The sequence below is a fragment of the Dipodomys merriami genome, unplaced genomic scaffold (assembly GCF_024711535.1).
Source record: "Dipodomys merriami isolate MVZ:Mamm:240054 unplaced genomic scaffold, mDipMer1.0.p SCAF_10, whole genome shotgun sequence".
NCBI lineage: Eukaryota > Metazoa > Chordata > Mammalia > Rodentia > Heteromyidae > Dipodomys > Dipodomys merriami.
The window spans coordinates 38765733-38789000 of NW_027202271.1; the positions used below are offsets into that span (position 1 = coordinate 38765733).

Below are 23268 nucleotides of genomic sequence, written 5' to 3' on the forward strand. Positions count from 1 at the left end.
AAGAGATAGGTCCAAGTAATCTCTTACTTCCTAAGTTTCTATAACCATCTAATACTCCACAAAATTATAAATATCAGTGAATCAATTTGGTGATGAGATCAGAGTCCCTCTGACCCCATTACTTTCCCACAGCTCCATCTATGCAGATTGTTGAATTGAGGACGAGACTTTGAACACAGGAGCGTATAGGAAACTTAAATTTTGCAAAGTATACTTCATATACTTCTCAGAGCCCTTGCGAACACGAAAATAATATGTGCTTTAGGCTATAATTTTATGTAGATCTTTTGGAAATGCACATCTAGATACACTTACATCTTATTCTAAACTTCCATCATTTCGATCAAAACATTTATGTTCCATGGCAGTATGAAAAACTATAGTTGTGTAGGCCATCCGTCTCCAGAAAGGGCCTTATTCCTTCCAAAAAGTGTTTATAGGTTGAACTTTCCTGACTTGGAACATTTAAATAATGCTATTCATGGTGGTTTGGTCTCAGGCCAGTCTTCAAATCTACTTCACCCAAAATGTAATTTAAAAATTGAATCTAATCTCCATGTGTAACTACTTTTTTATGAGAAAATGAATCAATATGTCTTTCTCACTAAGGTACTGATTTGAAAGTAGTTAGTATTTTCTTCTTTGAACTTTTCTCTTTTCAAAACAGCTGCAAATACTTCAATTGATATGATGTATCGGATTAATTTTGAACAAATTCTTTTTTTAAATGCTTATCACTCATTCAATAGAAGAGTACCCTTTCCCACTTCATTGCTCTTAGTATTTGATCTCAGGTAGAGAGTAAAATACTTTCCAGTTGACTTTATGGTGAATATTTGACTTCTTCACCAGAACACACAGTCTTACAGAAACTTTACCTGTGCTTACTGTTCTGTGTTTGTTTTTTTTTTTTTACCATCACTGAAAGAGATCATGTTTGACAAGAAATATACTCACTACTTTACATATGGAACTGTAACCCCTCTGTATATCACCATAACAATAAAATTAAGTTAAAAAGAATAAATTGGAAAAGATACTGCTTAAATTTTAAAAAAGAGGTCACATTTGAACAACTTTACACTATACTTGTTCCTAGAATGCAAAATGTTGAGCTAAGATACCAAACACAGTCCTTAAATATGGAAGTAAAAGGATTTTATTCCTATTATTTATCATTGGTATTTTGCGGCTATTGGTTATAAATATGCACAAAGAAAAAAGCACTCATAAGTGTGAAGGAAATTCAAGGATGGGGAAAATACTGAAAGCTCTTTGTGATAGTGAAGTTAAAAATAGGAATGTCTGCATATAAAGACAAATGATATGTTAAACTGTTGTTTAAATTGTTTCCAATTCTTTTTTAAACCAATGTATGTTCAAAACAGACATAATATATTTCTTAGAAATAACTTTCATCCATTTTCTCTTGCTGTAATTTATAACAAAACACATTACAGCAAGAGGAAAATAAATAATGATAGAAAATGGTGATGCTTTAAAAACACTACTAATCAATAAAATAAAATCAACAAAGGAAATAACATGAGAATTATAAAGTAACAGAGTTCTAAAGAACAAATCAAAGTATTGGAAAACTGAGTTGTGCTGGGAGGGATGAAAATAAATGGAAAGTCTATATATTTGCTCACATTTTTGTAATTCTAAAAGAGTTTTAAAGCAACATTCCTACTTAATTAGCCAGCTTTTGTTGTTTAGTTTTATTTTTCTAGTGGTGTTCTGTTAAAACTTTGTTCTTTTTTATTTAGTTCCAAGAATTGTTGTTAGTATCCATTAATTGCACAAGCCTAGATCCATGTAATTTCCAAATATCATATTAAAAAATAAAAATGTCTACCAAAAAGTCTATTTAGGAATTAAGGAAAAGTGGAAAAAGTAATGAGTATAGTTGAATCAGGAGTCAGGGATGAGGGCAAAATGACAATTCTTTGCAGAAATAAAATGAAAATAGAAAATGACATAATGACAGTCCTAGGAAAATATTGAAGGCAATATGAACTAAATTGCTGTGCCAAATGGTTTCAAGTAAGCTAGGAAAATTGTTAAGTACACTTAAGAATGGTTCACCATCATCAACAAAGGTTAACTAACCTTTGGTCAACCGTAAGAACTGTCTTATAAAAAAGATACTACCTTCTGATAGTAGCAGAAATAGGGTATGTATGCAGGAAATGCTCAGAGATAAAAGATACATGGACCTTGTCCTGCTTCTTTCTGTCACATTATTTTTTCTCAGAATATTTTTGCTCCAAAGCATACTCTGACTACTGAGACAATCACATTCTTTAAGCAATTTATCCATTTCCTTGGTTGCTAAGGAGGCTACAGCAAATCAATATGAAGTGCCCACATTTAGTACATGTTAAACATACTTATGGACAGCAATTTTTAAAGCTTGATGTAAATGTTTATTTGGATGTTATACCACTTAAAGCCTATATAAATATGTATATAATTATATGTATATATAGGTACATATATATACTAAATATTCCTAATGATTTATGGGAAAAAGTGTTTGCGTATCATTTTATTGATTTTGATGGAATGCATCATAAATATTTCCAAGAAACTAGCCTACACCATACATAGGTTTTAAGTTATTAGGCATTATTTGCCAATATTTCTTCTCCCCAAAAAGTAAAATCTAGTTCAATCTTTAGTCATGCTTAAAAATAAATTTTTACATCCCAGACATATCCAAATACCTCGTCTCAAAACTAAAATTCTAGACTAGGATTTAGGAAATAAGACATAATCTCACTTTGCATGAATGAATGAACAGAATACTGAAAAATGATATATTTTTCCATAGAAAAAATTAACTGTGAAGTACTATAAGCAAATATGCACTTGTGTAAGTGATAGAAACAATATTAGTTATTATCTTAGATTCAGAAGTAAATTATTTCAGTGATTAGGATGGCATCAAAGATAGAATTAAATGTTGAGGATTTGAAGTTTTGACAAGTGCCAGATACCATTGTTCTTCCCTGAAATGATACCAGTATCGGCATTTCAAAAGACCGGTTAGTTTGACATTTGTAGTTAGACAATTGAGGATATATTAAAACATTCCTGTTGATTTTATTTTTACTTAATTTTTTTTTTTTTTTTTTGCTAAGTGCTGGTAATTGAAATCTGGGCATTGAACATTCCAGGAATTATTTCTCCACTTGAGTCATGCTTCCAGATCCACGGTTAAATTTTTTTTGCTTTAAAAAGCTTCACTAATGTAGGATAGATAATAATGTATTTAAAATATACTAGTATGAGTTTTCAGATAAATATATAATTTGGTGAACGTATGATCATAATTTAGCTAATGACTAAATGCAAAACCTGCAATACATACTTATGTCACATATAAATCCTGGATTTCTCTCTCTTCCTATTTTATGTCTTATATTCTGTCACTCTGAATTTATTTATATTTTTAGTTTTTAATACAGGTAGTTAACAATATATGTAGTACTTTTTCCTCAGTAAAGCATATTTGCATACGTGGGACCTAGTATCAAAGATTTTAATAATTATTTTACAGGCAGTTGATTTTTATTAAACCCCTTTCCAACCATATTACTTTCCCTTATCCTATAAGTTAATAAGTTGATGCATATTAAATTTAAATAACTTTCAGCTGGCAGCATCGTTCAAGTAGTAGAGCTCTTTCCTGGGCAATGTGAGGCCCAAAGTCCATAACCCATACCTCCAAAAAATTAACTAACTTTCAAAAGATGCAATTCCCTAAATACCTCAGCTCTGAAAAAAACCCAGGCTTATATTCCAAAGCCATTTTCCCTCCTGTTGCCACTAGTATTTCTATTACTTATGACTGTGTCTGCAAAGAAAATTATTTTTCTTCTATTTTATTATTCACATTTACTTCTGGAATATGTCATGTTACATTATTGGAACTTTCAAGTAGGTATCCATACTGATTTAAGACAATTTCTTCGCATTTGACAAACAGTCATGGATTGTGATGAACAACTGTTTGCCAGTCAAAGACTTGTTTTGCATTTGATAAAATGTAAACAGTTTAGTTAGGGCACTTCATATGTTCATAAGGAAACTGCATTTTATTCATTCAATGAGCCACTATTGTTAAGTTATAGAAAGAAATGATTGATTGTGTAGCATATCTGCACAATGATTTATATTAATTATAAATCTGCTTCCTAGGTACCTGTTTAATAAATTAATTTATTTATTTTGCCAGTCTTAAGGCTGGAACTCAGGGCCTATGCACTTTCCCTGAGTTTCATTTGCTCAAGGCTAGCCCTCTACCACTTTGAACCACAGCACCAATTCTGGCATTTTCTGTTTATATAGTACTGAGGAATTGAACCCAGAGCTTCATGCATGCTAGGCGCTAAACACTCTACCACTACGACACATTTCCAGCCCTATAGCACCTGTTTTCAATTCTCTCTTCCTTACCTTTGCCAACTCTGTTGACAGTTACTTACTTCTTTAAGGTAGCCAAGTACAGAATGCTCTCCAATGTACCTGATTATTTAATAGTTACCTGTGCTTTCTATGTTCTATCTATTGTTCTGTATGTGTTTAGTTTCATTGCTATTTAAATTTTACCTTGAATGTTACATTCTCAGGAGCCTTCCCTGAGAATTTTTACAGTCATATTTACTAAATTGGACTTCATTATTATTTATCTATACCATATTAAGGTCCTTTCTACTGCATTTACTAATGAATATTTAAATAAAGCAATATGTTTTCTATGCAATTATCACATTGTAAAATATATTACAGTGAATTTATTTTTCCATGTTTTTGTCTTCTTTACTATATAACTACATAATTACTTAACGTATCAGTTTAGGCAAGTAAGCAATGGCAGGATGAATTCTAGAAACAAAACAGCTGTATTAAATACAGAAACATTGAATGCAATGCACAGTTCATGTTTAAAAAATACGGGCAAAAACTACTGCCTGAAAGTTTTGAGAGTTCACTGGATATCAGAACTATAATCCTAAACCCTGAGTGATGGGCTCAACTCAGATTTCTTGGTTCAGTAAGTCTGATCTGAAGCCTGGAGTTTTCCTTTTGAAAAAAGGGGCCAGGACATACTGGTGCTGCTGGTACAAACACCAATGAATAATTGTAACATAGAAGAAGTATGAAAAGTGTACTGTATCTGAATTCAGAATGGATGGAGAGCAAGCCAGAAATAGAACAATGCAGCTAAGACAGCAACACCCAAATGCTAGTATTAACATTCAACTCATAGCACATTATTTTTTAAATTTCTTTTAACATGTTTAATAATGAACAAATAAATTTAACAATTGTCCCAACTCTCTGAAACAATTTGGGCAGATTTGTTGTTTTATTTTCAGACATGTGAATACCCTAATTCAAATTTGATCAATGATGTTGTCTGTACATATGGGAATATGTCAAGGAAACTACCTTGTACAACAAATATATACTAATAAAAATGGAATCAAGATTTAGATGTTTGAGATAGAGTCAAACACCTCTTATTGTTGACTTATCATCTTTGGACAATTTTTGGCCATATATTTGATTAAATAGGTTTAGAGCCATTCTCACATTATTATATAATCATCAATGACCATAATCATAAATATGAGATGTCCTAAAAATATATAAAATTTAATCAAAATCCAATGTTTGATTTAAATAATTTTATTTGGGTAAAAGAGAACTTCCTCTGTGCCTCTTGTCCTTCATTATGTAAGAGTTTGACCTCTTTTTTCACAAAGGTAGAATGGAAAGTGAATGAAATATGAGTAGCAATGAATGACCTGCTCCTTCTTTACAGGGATATTTCCAAAGTTAATGAGGTTTCCACTTGTCACATGTTTGTTTTATTTATTATGTTGAGAGATACTGCATAAAAATCTAATATTATTTCAGCGAAATATGTCATTAGTGATACTTTTTTTATTAATATTTGCTAACATCAAATTGGCTTCAGCAAAATTCTACAGAATATTTTGCAATCAATCACTTGTCTTCTGATAGAGCTATGTCAGTATACAGATGAATTTCATTTTCATAAGAATTCAATGAAAGTGATATCAAACACCAAAATTTAGGGATGAAAAAACTAGTAATGTCTGAAATACCTTTAGGAATTTATTCAATAACAAATACCTGGGCTGGGAAGGTGGCTCAGTGATAGAGGTCTTGCCTTGCATGCATGAAGCCCTGGGTTCGATTCCTCAGCACCACATAAGCAAAAAGAAAAAAAGCCGGAAGTGTCACTGTGGCTCAAGTGGTAGAGCGCTAGCCTTGAGCTGAAGAGCTGAGGGACAGCGCCCAGGCCCAGAGTTCAGGCCCCATGACAGGACCCCCCCAAAAAAACAAAAACAAAAACAAAATTTTCTTTGAGCAGTACAGAAGTTTAAAGAGTTTAAAGTCAGGACCTTGTGCTTGCTAAGCAGGTGTTCTACCACTCAGGGCCAAGGTTATAGCCTTTTATTTTTACATATTCCAGTGGGTTTTTTTGTTTGTTTTTGTGTTTTTTTTAGTCCTGGGGCTTGAACTCTGGGCCCTGGTGCTTCCCTGAACTCTTCATCTCAAGGTGAGCACTGTACCACTTAAGCCACAGTGCCACTTTCAGTTTTCTGGTGGTTAATTCCAGATTAGAGTCTCCCATGGAAGGGGCGCTCTGGCTCAAGTGGTAGAGCGCTAGCCTTGAGCTGAATAGCTGAGGGACAGCACCCAGGCCCAGAGTTCAGGCCCCACAACCAGACCCCCCCAAATAACAAATACTTGTGAAGTATAAAAAATGATTATCAAAATATAAATACTCTAAAAAAATTAAACAGTAGTTGGATAGATGATGATGATGAGCACTAGCAGTCTCCTATAATCAACTATACAGTGTGAGATTTAGATTATTATTTAGAAATAACCTCAGTCTTACACCATATAATTTTTATAATGGAGAGATATGGCTGGAAAGAGCTGCTAATGTATATCAAGAAATGACATTTCTCTCCTGAGAAATGGTGTTAATTATTACAAAAGCACATAGTACAATTCTAATGCTAGATTGGGAATAATTGTGCACACATGTATGTGTGTACGAGTTTTAACAGTATTCATAAAGATGAAACTAATAGGGCTATTTAGGAGACCTTGTGAAAGCAGATAGTGCTAGCAATTTGAGCTCTGCGACACTTGATCTTTCACAGAGTTGTGTGGTAGTTAACCTTCTATGCTTTGAAAGTGAGCTGAGATTAATGGTCTTAATCACAGCTTTTAAAAGGATGTAAGAACATATATTTCATGAGTTATATAAACTTCCCTGAATTGTTTGACATATCAATTTTATCTCTAGAAAGGTGTGAAAGAAAAAGACAATAAATAATAGATTTATAGAGGGACCCCAATATCTAGCATCAGGATGAAAACATTTCCTCACTATGTTAGTGGTCCGAAGGCCATGATTCAGGTTGATGGAGTTTTTGAAAATATTCCTAGTTTGAATTTTTTTAAAGTTCAGCTACCTGTTGCTCATGCCAGTTTATGTTTTCTTAGCCACTTCCAAGAAAGTGGTGAGGAGGATATTAGTTTGAGACCAAATCTTGACAAAAAGTTTGTGTGATTCTATCTCATCTAATAGAGAAGTGCAATGGCATGTATCTTTCATACCAGTAATGGAAAGAATTTTGAATAAGAGAACTGTGGTCCAATACCACCTGGGCAAATAGGAAGATCCTTCCTATAAAAAAAATAACATTGCAAAAAGGACTGGACATGTGGCTCAAACAGAAGAGTACCTGCCTAGCAATTGCAAAGTTATGTATTCAAGCCCTAGTAATATGTAAATAACCACATAAATGCATAAATACATGCATACACAAATACATAAATAAATCATTTGCAAAAATGACAAGGTATGGGAATGGATATATTTGTTTCAGGCCATATTATTTAAAAATACTTATCTTTAAGTGGTTGTACAAGGGTAGTGCCATATAACAAAGCAGTTTGTGAATATAATACATCTTGATCAATGTCAACTCCTTCAATATTCACACCTCCCTTTGACCCATCCCTTCCCTTACTTTTCCTTAGTTTATGGTATATGCAATGGATTCTTGACAATGTTCTTCCCTTCTCCCCTCCCCTCAACCCCACATATCTCCCCTTGATCCCGTGGCATCTCAAGGATACATCAATTTTCCTGTTTATTTTGTTGTTCTTTGACATAGCCTTTCTAAAAAATTATATATACTAGTTGAGCTCTCTATAGAGTTTATTATACTTCAGTTAATTTATTTGGAATGACATGCATACATCCCAACATGTTTACTTAAAGATGTATAGGTACATTCTGTCTACCACAAATGAAGGGAACCATTAAATTTTTGTATCTGGGTCTGGCTTACTTGACTTAATGCATTTTTTTCCTAGTCTTTCCATTTCCTTATGAATGTATCATATCATCCTTTCTATCTTGACTATGGTGAATAGTGCTGCAATGAACATGGGCTTTACTATAGCTTTGATTATTTTTATTTTATTATTATTATTATTTGTTTTTATTGTGAGAATACCATACAGAGGAGTTACAATTACATGGGCAAGATAGCGAGTACATTTCTTATCAAGTATTGTTGATTTTTAAGGCTACTGCAACTCAATGCAAAATTCCTGAACTAGACAGCCAAGATCCACACCACTGGGAATAAGTGAAAAGAGCAAAGAAGTTTATTTTGTGGTTACTGCCTAATAAAAATATGTCAGTTTGGCTCAGGAAGAGACAGAAAAGCCAACAGAAACACAGCAAGAAAAGGGTAAGTAAGCTGATCTTCTGTCGAATACTGCCAATATTGATTATAGATGATTTCTAAGAAAAAGTCTAGATTCACATGTTGATTATGAAGAATGGTCTCAAGGAAGAAGTTTAAAATTTTGGTCATCTTCTCTTTGATCCTGAGCTGGAACTTCATGTAGAAAGTGATATTTATGCAGTTTTAAGATGAACAAGGTAAAAGGAAATGAGCAAACAGGTGAAAACCAATGCATACAGCAGTAATGGTAAACTAAAGAAGCAAATTAAATTCTAAAGGATGAAAAATGTCAGGTGACAAAACATGTTGACAGAGTAGTTGATTACAAATTCGCCAACAAGGATAATTTTGAAGTGATTTTTAAAGCAATTAGAGTCTTAACATCATAGAAAGATCACTTTAGTATTCAATTTATATGTCATCTGTCAAAACAAGAACTTTAAAAAAAACTAGGTATTATCTAAAATCTTTCATGGTAAATTTAAGAACATAAAATTCTTGATTATATTCTTTAAGTACCCAAAATGATTGCTATAGCTAGTTTCATCTTTTAAATAATATGCAGTCATTTGTGGGTTGATTTTACATTCACAATTAAAATACCATGACACTTTATACACTAATCAAATATACAAATGAGTCTCCTGTCCCAGTGAATTTATTGATTTTGAGACGCATATAGCAAGGGATCTCTACAATACAATTTTAAAGATACAATAGTGAAAGAATGGTCTATTATACAAAGAAAGAACAGTTCTTTTTTATTCCTTCTGCAGACCATTCTGTTTATTAAATCTAAGTAGAGAAACTAGTTTATATGCTAAACATTTTGTAGGGAGACTTTATGATTGCTAAAGCTAGAAAATTAATTTCTTCTCATTTCCTTACCATAGGTCTAAAATAATTTTTTCTTATTTAATTTATCATAGATGAAAATTATAATATGAATATTATGTTATCTCAATTATTTTATAAACAAAATATTCTCCTATTTTGGTTATTATGTTATAGTGCAAAAAACATTGTCTCTGTAAGCAAAATGTCATCTTGTTGGTAGGTTTCTTTATGTCAAGGTATTAACTTCTTAATGTTTATATTAACTAGTGTAATTAATTTGTTAATACTTTGAATATTCACATAGTTACTCTATTGGAGAACTTATCAACCATATGAAATATATTTGTAATTTTAAATCTAAAAAATATAATACTTTCATTATAAAAATGAACTTACATAAAATATTTTCACAACTGTGTTTTATGTTTATTGAAGACTTTGTTCTTTAAAGCAAAAGTATCGTATTTATTCACATATATAGTTATTTGAAATAGTTCTAAGATTATTTTTTGTTGGTCAGTCTTGGGGCTTGAACTCAGAGCCTGGATGCTGTGCCTGCTCAAGGCTAACACTCTACCACTTAAACCACAGTGTCACTTCCGGTTTTTCTGGTGGTTTATGGACATAAGAGTCTCACAGACTTTCCTACCTGGGCTGGCTTTGAATTGTGATCCTCAGATCTCAATCTCCTGAGTAGCTAATATTACAGGCATGAGCCACTAGTGCCTGGCTAGTTTTAAGATTTTCTTTTTACTAGCTTACAGTAGTTACTACAAGTGGAAAGATGTCACTATATTTCCACACTTATTTATAATATGTTCCAAACAATACCACCCCTACTATTAGAGTTACAAGTTTTTATAAACACAATTTGTATCAAATTGTTTATTTTACATATTGTTAAGTATGCTTAAATGTTAGATATTTTGGAGCAATGAAGACCACAATTAGAACAACCATGTTTCTTATACAAATACAATTCATTGTTGTCTACAATTCCTTACTTTCTCCTTCCTACTTAAAATAATTTTTGTTTTCATACTAGATTTGAATGCCAGACCTCACAATTGATAGGCTGGAATTGTTCTCCACATGAGCTACACTTGTAGCTTCACTTTTACTTTTGGTTATTTTGGATTTGATTTCTAGTAATCATTTCTGTCTAGGCTAGACTCAAAACTGCAATCCTTCAGGCCTCAGCATCCTGAGTGTTAAAGATTACAGATATGAGCCACCAGTGACTGGATTTATTTCTGTTGTTCTATCATTTACTTTGAGAAACTTTTGAAGCAGTCATATAAATTAGCTAATTGCTAAGTTCACCTCTAAACTAGACATTTGTCATTTCTAAAGTTAAAAATCCATTTCCCAATTATATAATAAATATAACCTATTATTTGAATGAAGTTGTAAATCTCTGCTTACACAACAATAAAAAGTTCTAGACTAATAAAAGGGTTCACACTTGAAATTTCCTGTGTTAGCCATGAATCCATATCTTCACAGTGGTACGTAGACATATTAGTTGACGATTCCACTTTTTCACTTGTGTGTTCTTAGGAACCTTACTAACCTTCAATGGTTTGCGTATTAAATGGCAGTAATAGCTATTCCACATCTTATGGAGATATTGGGATAAATAAATTATAATGAGTTTGTGAAACAGTCTAGTATTGCCTAGCAATGAATTGCTTTCAATGTTATCCATTATATTATATGTTTAAATTGGCAAATAACAGTGTATATATTTATGCTATCCATAAAATTCTAAAATATGAGTAACATGTAGCCTAACTAATTCAAGCTGATCTCCCTCAGGATCTGACAAGTTATCTTGCTCTAATAGAAGCTCAAAAATATTTATTGATTTTTTTCATTTCTTCATACATGTCTGCTACTGTGGAACCAGTTTCAGAAATTGAAGTTTGGCTATGCCAGTCAAGGCTTAGATGAGTTGTCTCTTACACAGGTATGGCCAAATTAGAATAATCTTATTTTAATCGTATTACTTTATGTATATTTGCAGTTCTGGTAATACCAGTAATGCATCAAACATAGTGTCTGACATATTGGAATATCTTACTCTGTATTTCTTTCTGTGTGTGAATTGCCTTGGCTACAATTTTAATAACTGAGAAATTAAGCCTTCAAGAGATACAGGGACCACCAGCTGATACTTAAATTTTTATGGAACATTTTAGTTAACTGTATTCCCTTCTGGGAGAAATCATTTAAATGCTAACTTGCAAGCCTATTATGTGTTTGGCTTTTGAGCTTATTAGGTTACAAAGGAATTTGGCTACCAATAGGGTAATCGCTTTTAAAAGTTTAACAGCATTACATAATGAAATCTGGTCTTATAGTTTTAATGCCTAATAATACAAATTTCATGACATTTTTTGAAAATAGGTTTTTAAAGAAAGGGTAACCAGAACAAATACTTAAAAATATATATAGACTTATTTAAGGTCTTAAATCTGTTAAAAAGCTAACTCAAAAAACTAGCTGTAAAGAACTATAAACTTATATGGAAATCATTTGGTATCAACTATATAATTTATTTTTATTTACACAGATAGTCTCCACTAGTTTGTATTGCTGGAACACATGTGTGTAAATAAATATTTCAGCATCTATATTAAAATCAGTTTGGTAGTAACTTTTAAAAAATGGTGATTTTTTGGCCATTATACAGTGAAATTTTCTAGTTATTTTGAATAAAATGGGTGAGGAAAGCTTTGATTCACTTGAGGAAAGTATCATTTATCAGATATTTATATCATAATTATTTTTCTATTAGTATGGCTTATATTATTGCACTGCTTTATATTTAGAGATGGGTTGTTCCTGAAATTGTTAGGATATATTCCAACTCTTCTTTACATATTCTGTGCAGAAACACTGGGACATTGCAAATTGTTCCTTGCTTGGATTCAGTTCCCTGAGATATAATACTCTTGTAATTCTATAAACAAATAAAAAAAGAACCTATAGAATTTTCTTATCTCTAATATTCCAATAAGAATTTCCCTATCTTATGAACATAACAAGTCTGTTTACAGACTATTTGAATATAATGTTAGACAGCAGGTTAGATTCAGATGTGTTCTTTCTTCCTTCCTTCCTTCCTTCCTTCCCTTCCCTTCCCCTCCCTCTCTCCCTTCCTCCCTACCTCCCTCTGTCTCTCTCTCTTTCTGTCTGTCGCTCTCTCTTTCTCTTTCTCTCTCTTCTTTCTCTCTTTCTCTCTCCTTTCTTTCTTTTCTTTCTCTCTCCCTCCCTCCCTCCCTCTTTCTTTCTTTCTTCTCTCTCTCTCTCTTCCTTTCTTTCTTTCTTTCTCTCTCTTTCTCTTTCTTTCTTTTCTTTCTTTCTCTCTCTCCCTTCCTTCCTTCCTCTTTCTTTTCTTTCTTTCCTTCTTTTCTTTCTTTCTCTTTCTTTCTTTCTTTCTTTCTTTCTTTCTTTCTTTCTTTCTTTCTTTTTCTTTCTTTCATTCCTTTCTTCCTTTCTTTCTTTCTTTCCTTCCTTCCTTCCTTTCTTTCTTTCTTTCTTTCCTTTCTTTCTTTCTTTCCTTTCTTTCTTTCTTTCTTCTTTCTTTCTTTCTTTTCTCTCTCTCTTTCTTATTTCTTTCTTTGCTTTCTTTCTTTGCTTTCTTTCTTTCTTTTTCTTTCTTTCTTTCTTTCTTTCTTTCTTTCTTTCTTTCTTTCTTTCTTCCTTTCTTTCTTCCTTTCTTTCTTTCTTTCTTCTTTCTTTCTTTCTCTTTCCTTCTTCTGAATGCACTCCCCTTGTTTCTTTATTCAAAGCTAGCCCTCTTAAACCCACTTGAGCCTCCACTTCTGTTTTTTGCTTTTGGAGGTAAATTTGAGGTAAGAGTTTAATGGTGTCTCTTGCCTGGGCTAGCTTTGGCTTCTAATTGTGATGCTCAGGATTATAGGCTCGTGCCACTAGCACATGGCTTAGATTCAGATTTTATATACTTCAAGAACAATTTAAAAGAGAGAAAAAGGAAATTTTGACTATAGTTGTCCTGCATACTCATGTAATGACCCAAAATGTTTATAAAATGAAATATCTCAAGATTTATTTTTACATTAGAGTAAAAATCATATTTTATCAACATTTTATTCCTTGTATTATACTTCAGAAAACCTTACAAATATGTGTTATGATTCCAATAAAATTGCATTATATTATTATTTGCTTTTGTTTCTGCTGTTTAGATAGACACATATGATAATTAGAGAAGAATCAAAAATACACATGTTTAGATTTATAATTTACAAGCTGTTTTGACCTTATGTACTGCCTATTTCTGTGTGTGACCTCTGCTTCTCAGTAAATGTCCAATGCTTAAAATGATCTATTAACTTTAGTCATTGGAATTTTAATAAGTTTATTAGATCAAATAATTGCTGTACATTAGAATCCTTTCATATTACAAAACTGAAACTTTGCATGTTTTAGCCAAGATATCTCTTTTTCTTCCCACTTCAGTACCTCTCACAGGTTCTACATTTAGTGCATCTTGTCTTTTGGTGACCATACATTTGAATTACATAAGGGCCTCTTGGTTTGTCCATGGGTTGTCAATAATGATGTTTTGTTGGTTTGAGGTTTTTTTTTCATTTTTAATACCAATTTCACTTGTTTAATTGGACACTAAAGATGACTCAGAACTTTGGCTATTATTAACAATGTAGATATACATATGAAGATATAAATGCCTATTCACTATACTAAATTCATTTCTTTTAGTTAATACCCAGAAATGGGATCTGGATCACATGGTAATTCTATATTTTTAGTTTTGAAGAATCTCTACATAATAGTGGTGGTCATTCACATTTGTGCTTCTGGGTTTACAGACAAAATATCAATGTTCAGATCATTGTCAAGGACTATTTTCCCTATGTTTTCTTATAACCGATTTTTACAGGTTCAGAACTTAGTTATAAATCTTTATCCCATTTTGTGATAGTTTTTAATAGCTAGTGTCAGATAAAGTGACAGATTTATTATTCTGTATATGAATAATCTGTTTTTCCATTGTTACGTATCCTTTGTCCATTTTGTGGTTTGGCAGAGATTAATTAGCCATAATTAGTTTATTTAACATGTATATTTAGTTTTGGGTTCTCCACTGTGTTCCATTGTCTTCATCTGATGTCTCTTTTTATACCGGATCCAAGCTATTTTGTTTTCTGTATATTTGTAGTAGATTTGGAAAACCAGAGTTATGATGAGCCCATCTTTGCTCATTTTCTTGAAAAATTGCCTTTGCTATGTGGAATACTCTGTAGTTCAATTTGAATCATAGAATTATTTCTATTTCTGTGAAAAAATACCACTGAATTTTGGTTGAACTGATATGGATATCCATGCAATATTAACTATTCTAGTATATGACCATGAATATCTTTACATTCATTTATATCTTTTTCAATTTTTCCATGAATGATTTACAGATTTTAAATGCACAGATCATTCACTTCCTTTGCCAAATTTATTCCTAAGTATTTGATTTTTTAAGAGTTCTGTAAAAGGGAATGGGTTCTTAATTCGATTTTCTGATAGGTCACTGTGAGTTTCTTTACATTGGCACATTGACTTTGTAACTAGCATTTATTAGTTCTAACAGCTTTTTCATATATTCTGTTGGACTTTCTATGTATCACATAACAAAGATAATTTTGTTACTTTCTATTTAGATGTGTGTATTTTCTTCTTCATATTTAATTGTTCTGGCTAAAGCTCCTAGCACTGCACTGAATATAAAGAGCATGAATATAATTCTTTTCATGTTCAAAATCTTAGAGGAAGCCTTCCAAATTTTCAGCATCTAATGTGGTGACAGGTATGAGTTCCCGACATTTGATCTTTTCTAGGCTGCAGTGCATTCTTTCTATATCTATTAGGCTGACAGTCTTTATTATGCAAGGATTTGAGTTTTCTCAGATATTTTTCTGGAACTATCAAGGTGATCACATTTTATCTCCAATTACTGTATTAAGACCTTTAAAGGTGATTAAAGAGGAAGGACAGCCAATAGCTGCAACTTCCTTGAAAGAAAATGCAGGAAGGATGTTGGTAGCTTAGGTTAGAATGAAAGTAGCCAAAGTTATTTGAAGTGGTCAGGCCCTCTGAAGGCTTCAATCTCATATATAAGTTGCATATAGTTTCTAGCCTGACCAACTGGCCAGTAAAGAAACACATATGTGGGAGGAAGAGGAAATCCAGACTTTTCAGAATATACATCATTCAAATCATTCAAATGATTTCATGTGGAGAGAGCTGTGGGTTCAAGACACTAATTTAGAAATTGTCAGACTACTCAAAATATTAAGTATTCCATGTGTTTAATAGCAATTGAAAGATGAATTCAAAGAAATCCAAGAGATATCTTAGTGAAATTGTATGTGTGTGAGGAAGAAAAACAAAAAGAAAAACAAACAAAAAACAAAGGGAAAATGTTTAAGAAACGTAGAAGGAAACCATGACATTGTGTATTACAGCAATGAAAGAAGACCGGAAGCAGGAATGAATGTATACTATCAGTAAATGCTAGCTTGTGGAAAACTATTTCTTTTTTTTTAAAATTTAATTTAATTTTATTTGTGAACATACTGTACAGAGGAGTTACAATTACATGGGCAGGATAATGCGTACATTTCTTACCAAGCATTGCAGTCTCCTCCTTTGTTTACCCTTCACATCCCTTCCCAGCCTCCCCCCTCCCCCCCCAATCCCAATCCTTCTCCTTCCCCCCCCCTCCCCCCGCACCGACGTTGTAAAGCTAGTTTTGGACATGACAACTTGTACTTCTCATTGTTGCAAGAGGTCCACCTGTATCCTTAAACAACTGGTTTTTCCCCATCTCCTCCACAAGTTATACTGACATCAAATATAGTAAAAGCAGGGGTTATACTGTGGGGGAGGGATATACAAAGCAACAAAGAGATAATCTTATAAATGCGTTAGAAATACATATATGAAAGAAAAAAACATTAAAATACACATCTAAGGGTTCATTTTCCTGACATCACATTATCTGACCTTTTCCGCTTGACTCATACATATACTAGATATTACAAATAAGGGAAACCATGGGACCTATGTTTCTTTGGGCCTGGCTTACTTCACTTAATATAATTTTGGAAAACTATTTCTAACTAAAGTTTAGTTTTAATTTTCAAATATAAATCAATTGTGTTAGTCAAACAATAATGTGATTATTGAAATAATAAATTACAAGCTAGGAAATTGAAGGTAATTGCTAGTTTTGTTTTTCTGTATTGACTAGATAATTACAAAAGATGGGAGACAACTTTCCAAAGAATATAAAATAGTTATTCTAATACTAATATGAAAAATGAAATTTTATAGGCACTACCATATTTTACAGAGGTTATTATTTCTTGTCTGTGTTAAATAGCTTTCATACAAAATATTCTCATGTCTGAGAATAGGAATATGGAAAAAACAGTATTGACTTGGCTTTCACACTGTTTTCATCAATGTACAATAAGAGTTCCCAGTAATAAGAGGTAAGCAAAATGACTGACAAAAATTAATACAATATTGTACAGAATTAAAGGGAATGTCACACTGCACAACTTTAAGAGAACAACATTAATTCACAATATGATAGCTAAATGAAATAGCATGAAATAATGTTGACTAGCTTGAATAAGAAAGGAGAACAAATGAACCTAATACAGGAAAGAGACTTTTATGGTGCTTTCCTTAAGCACTACAGTCTCATAGGCTACAAAAAGATTTGACTTAATTCTTTTGGCTATTAAATGTATAAAATCAATTGCCATTTACATTCATTATTATGCATTGTGAACTAGATATGTTAGCAATGGAGTGAAACATGTTCAAATGGAAGGACTAATGCTGTGAAGATTCCTTGTATTCTTTTAATTTGCATTGTAAGTAGATTCTGAGAGGAAATAAGACTTACTGGAAGCAAGAATATTCTACATTTTTCTGCTTGAGTTTTAACTCTGTTAGAGGACTCTGTCTTCAAAGTTACATCTTTGCTTAGACAACCTTCCTTCTATGACATAGAATCATATGAAGACTTGTTAGCTTTTATTTCTAAGAGAAGATGTCTTGGTCACTACACAAAGTAAAAGTACAGCTTTTAATCTATAATTATTTACTTATGATTAACTTTTTGTGGTTATTTTTTATTTCAAATAAATGATTATTTTTATTCTTATTCTCCTAAAAATATCCTCTTTTGCTCTCACGGTGTGAATATCTAGAGTCCTGTATCATTTACTATGTTCCAGATCTGGCTTCCGCATATGAGGAAAAAACATGCACTATTTGTGTCTCTGAGATTGGTTGGTTATTTATTTATTTTATTATTATTAATAAGTTTTTTATTGTTAAAATACTGTACGGAGAGGTTACAATTGCATGAGCAAGGTAATGAGTGCATTGTTGCCTCCTCCTTTGTTTCCCCTTACCATCCCTGCCTCTAATCCCCCCCATCCCCGCCAAAGTTCTAAAGTTCGTTTTTTGGCATAATGTCTTGTACATCTCATTGTTGCAATGGGTCCACCTGCATCCCTATTTAAACAATTTGTTTTTCCCCTTCCCCTCCACAAAGTATACCAACATCAAATACAGTGAAAACGGCTTATATTGTGGGGGAGGGACATAAAAAGCAATCATCTTATAAATATGTTAGAAACAATAGCAAGAAAGAAAATAAAAACATTTGAAACCTTATCTCGAGGTTCATTTCACCTAACATCAACTTATCTGATCATTTCTGCTTGTCTCATACATATACTAGTTATTGCAAATAAGGGAAACCATGGTACCTATGTTTCTTTGGGCCTGGTTTACTTCACTTAATATAATTTTTTCCAAGTCTTTCCATTTCCTAACAAATGGGGCAATGTCATTCTTTCTGATGGAAGCATAGAATTCCATTGTGTATATGTACCACAGTTTCTTGATGCATTCATCTACTGAGGGGCATCTGGGTTGGTTATTTATTTTTAAAATATTAAAAGTACTAATGGATCTGCCTATTTAAGGTTTGTTACAAAATTGTGAAACTTGCATGAAGAATTTTTTTTTTTGTCAGTTGTGGGGCTTGAACTCTGGGCCTGCCTGCTGTCCTTGAGCTCTTCAGCTCAAGGCAGGTGCTCTACCACATGAGCCACCACACCACTCCCAGTGTTATGGTGGATAATTGGAGATGAGTCTTACAGACTTTCCTGCCTGGGCTGGCTTTGAACTGTGATCCTCAGATCTCAGCCTCCTGAGTAGCTAGGATTACAGGTATAAGTCACCAGCACTGGGCTTGAAGAAATATTTTAAAAAGTATACATCAGAAAATTTACAGAATATACAAAATGTTAAGTTACTATGAGCAATCTAATATTTAACAGATATTTATTAAACAGACATTCCCATAGTATAAGTGCAGTGTAATTCTATTGTTGTTTAATCCCCATTCATAGTGTGAGCTGAAATATATTTTTGGTATTTGATATTTATCTTGTTAAATTATCTGCTGAGAAATGTTATTTCCTCTCCAACTCAATTGTAAGCTCTGACATAGAGATTGCAATACTTACAAATAATTTCTCTTTTCCTAAACTACAATATTGCCATATAAAATCTGTAATAAGTGTTGAGTAATTAGTTTGAATATTCATCATTCTAAATGTTATATCCTGAAAGCTATGATATTAAAACTCTGATCTCAGTTTTTCAATGCTTAAAAACATGCTTTTAAAATAATTCTAGCAAATATTTCTGGGTGCATTTAATATGATGTAATAAATGTGTCCTATTGAGTGGAAGAACCATGCATAGATTTTTCCCTTGAAACATTTATCAGAATTACAGAGACCCATTCTTGGATAAGATTTGTATGAATGCTGGCCAGAATTAATGAATTTAGGATATAAAAGAAGATCCCATCAATTGACAAAATGGGTCTGTGGAGTAAAGTAATTTAGCAAAACAATGAATAAGTTTCATCCTTGAGATTCTATATTTTATTACTTGGGAATTTGGGGCTACTCTTCTTTGATCTCCCTTGAAATGAAAAGGACCACCAGAGATTTGGGGAACCAGAAATGAAAGAGATATCTGCCTTTAAGACTTAAAAAAAAAGCCATCATAATCAATTACATCAATAACTATTACCAAAAATACATTTTATTTTTTCCAAATATTTCTTAGAAATATATTATTTTCTAAATATTATCATAATATTTCATAATATTAACAAGTATTCAGTAAGAATCTTTACATCTATCATTGAGTACAACATCCAGTTGTGTAATTATATGATGTTACTGCATTTAAGTGGACCCCGATTAGAGCCCCCCCCACTACTATCTCAAATATATAGACAACAATGATCAGTGGTCTTAACTCCCAAAACCAATCTAGAAGCAATGAAGCTTACAAGTGTTAGCAAAAAATACATGTCTGTTGGCTCTTAGGCAACTTGCTATTAGCTATTAGTAGTTATTTATGCCATGTGCCAAAGGCAATGTCATTTCCCATGTTCACATTTTCTTTGATATTCCACATATACATTTTTAAAAACTCAACTTCTGCTTCTCAACACAGACAATAAAACTAGAACTTTGATGTGAATTAGGCATGAATACAAAACATTAAAAATAGAAATGCTATGAATCCGATATTTATTAAATGTTTAACTTCATATCAAGTCCAAACTTAGACTTTCCATCTCCTGATTATGTCTTCAAGTCTTGAATGAGAATGGGGATTTACTTCCTGGTAGCTTAGTTACAATGTGATAATATTTTATTTAGTTTGAAATATAGAGCCGTAAATTTCTTTTTTCTTTTTTTGGGGGAGGGGTGAATCATGGGCTTGAACTCAGGGCCTGGACACTGGAGCCTTTTTTGCTCAAAGCTAGCACTGCATTAATTTGAGCCACAACACTACTTCTGCTTTTCAGGTGGTTAATTGGAAATAAGAGTCTTGTGGACTTTCCTGCCCTGGCTGGCCTTGAACTATAATTCAAGGATCACAGCTTCCCAAGTAGTTAGTATTACAAGCATGAGCCACCAGCACCAGGCTTAGAGTAGTGAATTCTGATAAAATGAACAATTTTGTTTCTAGTTTGGTTCTATTACTCCAATATAGAAACCATTTTAGGATTAAACTTTGTAGTTGCTCTTTTCCAATTTCACAGATGTATCTAATTAAAATGTGTGTATAATTTTATTAACACTATGGATTATTGTGAATATATAATCTTTGATTAAAAATAAAGCTAAGTTTCATATTTCTTTAAAATATCATGCTATAATTTTCTTAAGCAAATATTCTGGTATAGCTATCAGGCATAGGAAACACATTGCAAGTTTTTATGATATGCTGACTTCCAAATAATTAATGAGATCTGAATTTAACCAGAAGCTAATTCAAACTAACAAGGCACTATTTAAAACAGATACACAGACACACCTGGTCCTTCAAATTTTCTTTGTTCATTTCTCCAAAAATGAAATTGAGAATTTGTGCACAGAAGCCCATAAATTGAACCACAATCTTATAAAAAATGCAACATAAAAATTAGACATCTGTGTTTCTGGAACTCAAGCTGCTTTTAAACAGCAAAATCAATGCTTAAATTGCTCCTAAAAGTGAATGGGAAGTAAGTTCTGGCTGAGAGATTTATGTGGCCAGAACTTTCTGCAGGTGGGCTGTTGCATTACCCAGTCACTTGGTGTGAAACTAGTCATGTTCAAAATAAATTTTGAATAGGTGTCATTAAAACAATATGACCAGGATCTATAGTTAGGTGATTACTTTGATGTGTTCATTTAACAATTTTCTGAAAAAGGAAATTTAAATTGTCCCATGCATTATTCATAGGTTGCCTATTGTAACTACCTTTATATTTGGTTTGACTTGATCTTAAATTAGAAAGAATAAGATTGATTTAAAACCTAAGACCTATTTTATTTAAGTATCCACTTTCTGAAATTTTGACATGGGCAAAATTTTAAAGGACATTTATTCAAGCAACTAAAGATTATGAAAATAATCCAAAATTACCATTTTTTTCTTTCTAGTTAGTATTCTGAATAGACTTATATACAAATACACTTGTGTACAAGTTTTGGTTGTTTTAGTTGTTTAACATTTAGTACCATTTTACCACTAACATTTTATAAAGAGGAGCATGGAGAAAGAACAATTTGCTTCCTTAATTATTCGTCACATTTATGTGTCAAAATGAAAAGCCCTTGGTTCTGGATTAATATTTGTATCCCTTCTAATTCCACATTATGATTCTCACCTGATTCATGCTTTTAAAAACTGAAAGTATAGATTCCCTATTTCTGGTCTCTGCCCTAGAGGAATCAATGAGGAAACCACAATTAGTAAGCCAGAAATCAGGATTTTACCAGATTCTAGATATTCTTATGCATCCATCTTTGACTTTCATTGTGTTTGCAGAAATATGAAACACAAATACTTGCAGCTTAGGACACATGATCTGTGGTGATGTTTCATAGCACCTGAAGTAAGACACTCTCATATGTCTTTTTTATAGGACCGAAACATCTCCCTCTTGTCTTTGACGTGTTAAAAGTATCAATATCTAATGATCCATGAGAATTATCTTTTGCCTTCAGTTGGGAAAAAGAGGGATATATATGTATTACGCTATTTCAGACTTATTATCAAGGTTTCAAGTGAAAATTTTGAACAGCCTCCAGAAACCTGGGGTAAGATTTCAGATGGAGAAATAATAATCAGCAAAGCTCTAATTATACCTATCACATTGAAAGGAAATAGTATATATATAAAACTCAAATCCTAACATACTGACCATAAAGTAGTAATGTATCCAGAATTAAAAAGGTAACAGTTTAAGCTGAAGTAGAATATAAGTGGCTACATCTATCCTATTTTCTGTGATGCTGAAGACCTAGTTGGAGATAGGCTAGCAAATATCACTTGTCTGAATGAGTCCAGAAATAAAATGTCTTAAAGTGTCTAGATTTACCAGGAATAATCTGTAATGTGGAAACAATTTTAGGAGATCATAATTACATTGCTAAGAGAGATGGAGAGCAGTGGATTAATCTAGAACAACCATATATTTATATACACACGCTAGACATTATTAAATGTAAATTTTATTGTACAGGTGATGTACAGAGAGGCTAAAGTTGCATAAGTCATATGAGTACATTTCTTTTTTTTGTGGGGGGTCTGTTCGTGGGGCTGAACTCTGGGCCTGGGAGCTGTCCCTCAGCTCTTCAGCTCAAGGATAGCCCTCTACCACTTGAGCCACAGCACCACTTCCGGCTTTTTTCTTTTTGTTTATGTGGTGCTGAGGAATCGAACCCAGGGCCTCATGCATGCAAGGCAAGCACTCTACCACTGAGCCACCTTCCCAGCCCTAGTACATTTCTTTTTAAACTCGTTTCCTCCCACTGTTTCCCCTTCCAACCTCCTCCCCCCAGCTTGTAAAATTCATTTCCAAATAGTGTCTATTGAGTATCACTGCTGAATTGGTTCACCTTTTGTCTTATGGTTTTTGTGAATTTCCCCTCCTTTCCCCAAATCAGAGAAACTTATA

General features: G+C 32.5%; 1 long non-coding RNA gene across 1 annotated transcript in view; it reads left to right on the plus strand.

The window, feature by feature from the left end:
- Nucleotides 1–11628, plus strand: part of LOC138837891 (uncharacterized) — a 59510-nt gene extending 47882 nt beyond the window's left edge. Inside the window, exons 2-3 of the long non-coding RNA XR_011375490.1 lie at nucleotides 8658–8825; nucleotides 11569–11628. This is a non-coding gene — a long non-coding RNA (uncharacterized lncRNA). The remainder of the gene's footprint in view (nucleotides 1–8657; nucleotides 8826–11568) is intronic.
- Nucleotides 11629–23268: the final 11640 nt, after the last annotated feature.